We start from the raw sequence: 8,792 nt of genomic DNA, 5'->3' as shown, positions 1-8,792 counted from the left end.
TGCTCGGCGCTTGGAGAGCGGACGTGTGGGACGGTCAGCATTTCCTCCTAGGTTACAGTGGGGACTTGGGGTGAGGCCTTTCCGTAGAGCGCCCGTAAGCCTCCATGATTACAGTGAGGGGAGCTGATGGAAATGGGGAGAAACTTGAAATTCCAACCCATGTGTATGACAGCAGCATGTTTTCTGGTCATTTCACTACTTGCATGGTAACATAGAAAGAATGAGTAATGATTTGCCCAAGGCTTAGAAGATGGATTTGCAACCTTGCAACAGAAACAAACCTTAGTGGAGTCTTGCAGACACACATATAGATGAAAGGATAGATGAAATCTTTAAATTAAAGTATAAGTTTAAGTAAAGTAAAAGTTTAATTTAAAGTAATTTAAAGTACAGATTTTTTGAAGTTTAACTTTAAAATACCATTACTTGTTACTGACCTGATTTCTTTCACACCTTGTCTTCCTATAATGCATATCTCAAAAGTTTACTAGATTCTGAAGAGTGGCATTTGCTCTTAACCGTTTAGAATCATAGAATCCTTAGAGCTGGAAGGGATCTCTGAAGTTCTCTGAAGGCCATCTAACTGAATTCCCCTGCATTGAACAGGGACACCACAACTAGATCAGGTTTCCCAGAACCTTATCAAGGCTCACCTTGAAAGTCACTAGGTCTAACTTACCATTAGAAGTATCAGCTGCCTCATAGGCATAAATTCACAATCCTACAGCTGACTGTGCTTCTATACCACAGGCATTTTGCTCACAAATAAGCAGAATTACTTCTGACAGATTTTTAGTGATGCCAGATAAAGTATTTGCAGGCAGGCCCACAGTCACATACAAAAAGAAGAGCTGAACTCACCTAACTGATGAACTAGATCACTTAGCTATACAGCATCCCCTTACAGGAAAGAACTCAGGTCCAGAAGATGCTCTTCTGGTTGTAGCTGGCCCTTATATGAGCCCAGGATGGCTCCACCCCTTCTAGTCATGTGAGGAGCACAGGTGCAAACAATTTTCCTGTGCTCCATAGGACAACCACACCCCTTCACCAGGTGCTCTGTCAGCAGTTCAAGCCACGACCTAACAGTTCCCCTACACGTGGGATATTTCTGAAGTACTCAAGGATGTTGCTGAGTGAAATTCCCGTCAGTACTCTGAGCTGTAGTTCAAGTTTATTCCCTTCGGAGAATACTTTAGATGGTCTCCATCTCTGTCCTGTGAGAATAAGGCATCTGTCCTGTGTGGTTGAGTTCTTACTGACCTTAAATGTTTTCAGGAAAATGTAAATAGTCTGAATATGGGTGTTTATATGGAGTAAATATATGAATACATAGATGAATTGCAGTGCAGGTGGCAGTGTACCAATACTTTGCTAGCATCAGTCATTTCAGTTTTTACATGAGTAGACTTTCCATTTTAACTGTGCACATGATGGGAAAATCACTTTCTTTCAAGGTGTAAACATAATATCATTATGCTGCACAAGGCCAATGAGAAAACAGAAGAAGTAGTAAGTTTCTGCAGAGAAACGCAGAAGGCTGGGAACAAACATCTGTAGGATTGTAGCAGAATTGCTAAGTCAGGGCTTGAAACAGTGATTGAGCACCTGGTGGGAAGGCAGGGCCAACTCAGGGGAGCTCAGGTGCACGCAGTGCACCTGGGTGACTGGAAGCAATGGAGCCAGGATCCACGCCTTCCCAGACCTCATTTAAGGGTTGGCAGTGGATGCGAAGGTCTCTCTTTGGTGGTCTTTGTGTACTAGAGGCCTTGTGAAGGTAAATAGCTTTTTTTCCTTTGTTTTCCCATAGCTATTGCATTTGAGCAAATTATCACTTGCTGTGGCCTAGGATCTTGCTGCTCTGCTGTTATTGCTGCACTTTTTATTGTTTATAAGGCTATATTTAATTCTACATCCTTTTCTAGTTGTGCACACATGAAATGGGCTAGAGTACTTTTGCTGGGGAACTTTTTTTTATAGCTGATATGCATAGGTGGTCTTGTGTGATTCAGCTCTGTACTTGAGAACATTTCTGTACAAACATCATTTATAAGTATTAAGAGACACGTGAGCCCTTAATGCTAAAGGAAACTTTTAATACTGCTGGCATAAAACCAAACAACGGTTCAAAACTTCATCTGTGTTTTCTGGAGATGATAAAAGAAAGCTAGAAAATCATGCTTCAGTGTCTTTGATCAATGCTTGTAGAGACAAGAATGTTACGCTCCATTTTTTTCTTACGTGTATTTATCCGTCTCACTTTCTTGTTAACTTTCTTTAACTAAAATTTTAGAACACCTTAAAGAAATGTAGTTCGAGTTTATTAAGCCTTGTCCTCATTAATAAGCCTTTCTAATATTATCCTTGGATTTTTTAATTCTAGTGTTTTTTTTTTGTTTGTTTGTTTTTTTAGTTCTGTGTGGTTTTAAATATTTTTTTCTGAAGATGCCGTAATTCTTAGTGGGCTGCTGCTGTGCGGGAGTTGCTGTGCTTTTCACCTCCGGCAGGGGGCGCTATGGTCACATGGAGCGGCTGGGGCGGCTCCGCATCTCTCCAAATCGCTGGGACCTTTCCAGTTGTTGTTTTTTTTTTTTAATGGCCTTTTTAACTCTGCATTCAGAGCCATAGATAATTAGTTCCTGAAATACTCGATGTTAAACATTCGCCATTCTTAAAAGCTTTTACGTACTACCTTGTTTCTTTTCTTAAGTAGTTAGTACAGAGCAGTAATCACCAGCCATCTACTCCATTCAAAAACAAATAACAAGAGAAAAAACCCAATGGTATTTATAAAAGACTATATAACAAAACCTAAATAGTAATAAAGCAAGATACTATCTAGTGGAAAAATGAAATCCATATACGACTTTTCCAGCTAACTTCTTCCAGTAGTGTAGTAGGTTGTGTTTTTTTGTTTTTTGTTTTTTTTTTTTTAATTTCTAACAGTATCCTTTGTGGCATTGATCATTCAGTCAGGCCAGACTGATGCAGTAGCATGGATGTATGTTTGCACCTAGTTTGCAGCATACTGGTGGGTGTTTATCTGAATTAACTTGGTATTTACTACAACATTTTTCTAACCAGAAGCTTTCTGAATCCACTTAGCACCTAGATTTACAACCCATTGTCAAGTGTACCTTAGAAAACGATTTTCCTGCAGTTTCTGAACTACCTAGGTCAATATCTTCCTGAAAGAGAAGATAAGGGCTTTTGTTCCACCTGGGGATGTTAAAAATAAACTGTAAAAGCAGAGGAAACTTACGCAAATTCTTCTCCCAGCAGAATTCTTTTTTTTAATTCCTCCAGAGACTGGGGACTGCTTGTCCCTTGAGGCTGAGCTGTTCTCTGCTGACTGCATGTTTACATACATTTGTGGATACGTACATGCCTACTTCTTCAATTCTAGAGACAAAACCGCAGTCTATAGGTGAGCCCTGACTGTGAACTTTTTTCTTTACATGCATTTTATTTTTCCCCCCCACCCCCCAGGCTACTTATTCTGGTATGAGGATCAGGATGTCTCCTTTGGAAATTCAGCCATATGCCTGGAGCATATTCTATTCTTATTCCCAGCCTGAAGACAGACAAAACATCTATCGGATTATAACATCTAAAAGGTATGATTACTCTCATGAATTGGTTTGTATCATTTGGAATTTTGAGAGGTATAAATTATTATGTATGCAGTGTTAGGAAAGTGCTGAAGAAATTGTTTTGTATGTCATAAACATACTGTAGCCTGTTTGTTTTCCACTGATCATGTGATGAAACAACATAGAATGGCTTGGGTGGGAAGAGACCTCAAGGATCACCAAGTTCTAAGCCCCTGCCACAGATAGGGTTGCCAACTGCTAGATCAACTACTAGATCAGATTGCCCAGGGCCCCTTCCAACATGGCCTTAAACATCTCTAGAGACAGGGTATCCTCTCTAGGCAACCTGTAACACCACCTCATCACTCAGTAAGAAAAACTTCTTCTGACATCTAATCTATAAATCTCCCTTCATTTAGTTTAATAATATTCACCCTTGTCATATCACTATCTACCCCTGTAAAAAGTTTATTTCCTTCATGGTTATAAGCAACACTTAAATATTAGAAGGCTGTGGTGATTTCTTCCTGCAGCCTTCTTTTCCAAGCTGAACAAGCCCATGGGGTAAGAGGATATTTGGGTGTGGCAAACCCTCCAGAAAGTATATAATTACAATAAACTACTTTAGTATGTTATTTGATTGACTTATCTGGTTTCTGTTGCTACTTCTCAAGCTAAAGGGATGCTGATCTGCAAACAGAAGAGTGGAAATACCTGAGGCCAGAATTGACCCTGACTCTCTGGTACTGCATCCTTTATTTCTTTAACAAAGTCCTTGTAAAGCCAGGCTTTCCAAATATGTATTATTTTTTGAAGATCTAAAAATATATAGAATGTAATCAATTTATGTCAAAGTCCATAACATCTATTCATATTTAATAGCTTGGATAACATTGTCCCAAAAGACAGCATATGAAAGTTCAAATCTTAATTCACCTCAAGGATAGTGCAGTTTTGGGAAGGATAATAAATTTATGGTTGACGCTATCTTTTGATGTTAAACACTATTTTTAATGGGCAATCAGAGAGACATAGCTTGAAGCTATGTCAAGAGCGACCACAGTAGGCATAGCATGCAGAAATAATCCACCACTCCAACGTCTCCTGTATCTTCTAGCAGCACAGGCAGCCAAATCAGAGTCAATAGCTTGGAGAAGCAGGTGATGCAGGCAAATGCTATTGTTTGATGAGCACTCAGTCCCTAGAGAAAAGATCTATCTGCCTGTGGGTGTGGAAAGAAAGCGATTTGATCATGTCCAAACAACTCGCATGAACAAGGAGCTATGGTATGTCACAAATATTTGGTTAAGGCAGTCTGGAATATATGTGTATGTCTCTCCATTACCATTATGTCATCCTTGAAGAGCATACTCATCTTAATATCACATTCCTTTCACACTTTTGCTCTTCTGTGGCTTTACCATGCTTGAGGTCCTCTGTTAGGAAGGACAGAACCTTTCCTGATGTTAGTTTGAACTATTTAGGCAACTGCTGAAGGTAGTTTTTAGCAATTAATTTGTCAGACTCCACATAAAACAGTTTCCATTTTTTTTGGAGCTACCATACTGAAGCTTATTGTCATTTCAGCCTCCTGCAAATCAGGTTATTTTCATCATGCTAGGCAATGTGTATGACAGTGGCCCACTGTGTTTCATTGGTGATATCAATGATTTTCTTGTAGTGGAAAACTTATGCTTTGTGCTGAACTCTCTGCAGAAGTTTCAAGTTTGCCTGTGTTTGGCAGTTTGTCTGATAATACCCAGAGTATTATCTTCAGGTTGCTCTAGAACTGTTTCAGAATGTTTTTATAGTACAGAAAGCAGGCTGTGTATTACCTCCCACAGCTTTCTCTGAGGGGCACATCAGGGGAGTAGAGGACATACTTGGAGAGTTTGGATGACCTGCAGATTATTAAAGTATCTGAAGAGTTGTAGGTACAAAGCCTGACTTTTACTGCATACAAAACAGTGCTAAACCACTCTGCTATGTTGATCCTGTCCTCATGACAGTATTTTTACCGTAGAAGGCCTGAAGACTGGGCTTGTGACAGTAGAACTGTAAATAGAAGCAAAATGGGGTAGATTCCTATCAGATCTTGTCTATCAGGTCTTGTCTTCGTGGATTAATGTATTCAGCAGTTTTCAAAATGTTTTCCTATTTTCCAATATCTGAATTTAAAAGGGTGCATATTTGTGAGTGATGAAAACACAAAACATAGAAATGTTTCTTGCCATGTGCTTTAGAATAAATAGATCTGAAAAATAAAAATCTGCTTTTATTATTGATGTCAAAATTTTATTAGCTTTATTGCTAAAATGACTGCCCTCCTGGGGCAGGACTGAGCCTGTGTGTCTAATTGCTTATTGTCACATCCACCTCTCTGTTTTATGTACCTCTGGTAAGGTTTCCAGCAGAGGAAATAAAAATTCATTTTCATACTGAGACATATGGTTCTACAATGTAAATAAATGTAGGGAGTGTTCTGAATATGAATGATGGTTACTAAGTGTGATTTTTTTTATTTAGCTGTTGGTCTACTTGGTGGCTTCAGCTGTTGTAATGTATATGCGGCACGTAGGGCTCCTTGTATTCAGATATTCAGTCTCATGCCTGTGTTGCTACAACTGACATCTGTTTCAGTAACTTGCAGCCAATGTTCCCTATGAGTTTCTGTAATTGCTGTTGGCAACTGACACAGCCAGAATATGTCTAGGAGTAGATGTTCCTGCTGATTTCAATTTAGGCAAGGCATGAATCCATAAACAAGTGACTTTAGAAGATAGAAAAGGATGGAAAGAGTAATCTCTTAACTGATTTGCTGATCTATGGTAAGAGAGTACTGAGAATGGTGTAACTTCTTACATACAGAACAACCTCTTATGCTAAATGAAGGCCTTTTCTGGTAGTTTTGAGGATGTGTTAACTGTTCTAACTAAGAAAAAGGGACAGTTATTTTCATCCTTTTAGCATTGTGTGCCATTTGTTTTTGAATTGGAAACAGCTGAATTCCTTTTCCTCTCAGAAAGCCTTCTTCCTGGTAGCTCAAATTAAGATGCCTCTTATGGATTGTTGAGGTAGTCAAGTCCCCCTGTGCTATTTCTGTACATAGGAACTAGTCCTTTCACAAAGGTTTTTGTTCTCCAATCCAACCTTTTTCTTCATAAACTGCTCTTTGGAAATTCTGGCTGTTCATACTCTATACCCTTTGTCCTCTTCAGCCATCCTGTGGCCAAGTAATGCTTTTTAGCAGATTTATATATGCTAAATCTGTATGAAACTTGTATGCATACAGTATAGAGAGAACAGGGAAAGTCTGGCAAACTTCAAGACCCAGGAAAGGGGAGTTGGTGTTAAATGAGGGATATTCCCCACAAGGGACCTATTCAGTGAGATGACAAGGGCTTAAAAGCTGTACTGTGCTTTGTCTTATAGTCTGTGTATAGATAAAAAGAGGAAGATTTTCACTCAGTGGGTGGTGATGTGCTGAAACAGCTTGCCCAGAGAGGTGGTGGATGCTCCATCCCTGCAGGCATTCAAGGCCAGGCTGGATGTGGCTTTGGGAAGCCTGGTCTGGTGGTTGGTGACTCTGCACATAGCAGGGGGATTGAAACTAGATGATCTTTGAGATCCTTTTGAACCCAGGCCATTCTATTACTCTGTGAAGACAACACACTGGGCTAGATAGACCTTTGGTTTGTTATAGGAGAGTTATTCTTTGATCTAATGAAAAACAGAATTTGCTGGCTTGCAAACTTATCTACAGATGGGAAGCATTCCTGACAAAGTGCCAGCCACTTGAGAAGATGATGCTAGTCAATTCTGCAGGAAAGTAGTGCAAACTGAAATAAAAAGAAAATATGAAAATAGAAAGTTAAGGTGGCCATTCCATGAGAAACCTTTTTATCTCCTGTAGTCTTACATACTAATAAGCTGCTGTTTCCTGGCAGTTGTACAGGAAGAGTTTTTTTTGGTAATTTCTCCTTTAATTTTATTTTCTTTCTTAATATCCTTTGACTTTATTTCTGTCTAGGTCTTAAGATAGAAATATACTCTGTAAAGTATATCATATTGGGAAAGTTTTATTAAATATTTGAAGGGTGCATCATTTTTTTTTCCAATAGCTGAGACCTTAGTCATTTCTTTAGGAGTCTGAAAGCTTCATAGAGCATGTGGTTTTGTGTACATGAGTTGAACATTATCTGGTGTCAGATGTGGAACTTGCAATGCTGTAAAGAACTAAAATGAAAGGGTTTGTCCTGCCATCTGTCTGGTTGTCATTTTCAACAGGTTGCTAGTCACCAAGATATTACTATAACACACATGTTGGCTGGAAGAGAGGTGCTCATATTGTTCTATGAGAGTGTTTCTGAAGTTTAAAAGAAAAGTAGTATTTAAAAAAAACTACTTTTGTTTTCACAGACCTGAGAACCTCTGTGAAACTACATACAGGTTTCCTCATGCAGACATAAATGGTCTGCACAAGGCAACTTAAGGCTTTAACTGTGCCTAAATACATCTGCCTCTCAGTAACACATTTCTGAGACCATGTCTCAGTGATATCCAGCTTTCTACAGTTGGGTAAAACAATACCACCTTTATCACATATGATCACTTTGTGCCAAATCTCAAGTTGTCATTTGTGCTTTTCCTGTATATGTGAATGCCAGTCAAGTGGCCATCAGTGATGCAAGAGCACAAACAGATGTGTGTTCAGTAAAAAGAACATGTAGGAGACTTAGCTTCTGAATGCTGACTTTTTGGTTTGCGAGCAACTTTGGCCAGAGGAGAAAACCAAGATATTAGAGCTGTGCTCTGCAGTTCTGAAGAGCTGTGACTATAATAGCAGAGACTTTCTGGATTGTTCTTGTTAACCTAGTAGTTTGTGTTCTCTCTCAATGTTTTCTGTCAATTTATTTATTTCTCTGTGAATTCTTTCTGCAAATTCAATGTACAGAAGCTATAGAGCTCTCTTCGAGAGTGCTTTTTTAGCCCACTGTTTTTTGCTGCTAGTGCTAATTACATAACTTGTAATATAAGGATTCCTTTAGAAAGCAGCAATCCAACATGAAATCAAGATCTCTTCTGTTTCAAGGAAATGCTTTTATTTTGTCATAGAAAAGTACTGTCCTTTATCTTCTGATGTCACTGAAACTATGCAGTATAAGAGCAGATGCATAATGAGAATGGTAAATCATTCAC

The 8,792-nt window shown here is 38.9% G+C and overlaps 1 protein-coding gene across 2 annotated transcripts in view; it reads right to left on the bottom strand.

The window, feature by feature from the left end:
- Nucleotides 1-940, bottom strand: part of GNPDA2 (glucosamine-6-phosphate deaminase 2) — an 8,692-nt gene extending 7,752 nt beyond the window's left edge. The window contains exon 1 of one of the 2 annotated variants that reach the window (XR_002114442.2): nt 862-940. The gene's annotated coding sequence lies outside the window, so the exon portion shown is untranslated. The remainder of the gene's footprint in view (nt 1-861) is intronic. The other variant, XM_010710224.3, reaches the window with a different exon arrangement.
- Between the last annotated feature and the right edge of the window lie 7,852 nt (nt 941-8,792).

The sequence above is a fragment of the Meleagris gallopavo genome, chromosome 4 (assembly GCF_000146605.3).
Source record: "Meleagris gallopavo isolate NT-WF06-2002-E0010 breed Aviagen turkey brand Nicholas breeding stock chromosome 4, Turkey_5.1, whole genome shotgun sequence".
Lineage (NCBI taxonomy): Eukaryota > Metazoa > Chordata > Aves > Galliformes > Phasianidae > Meleagris > Meleagris gallopavo.
This window is presented reverse-complemented; position numbering and strand designations above follow the sequence as displayed.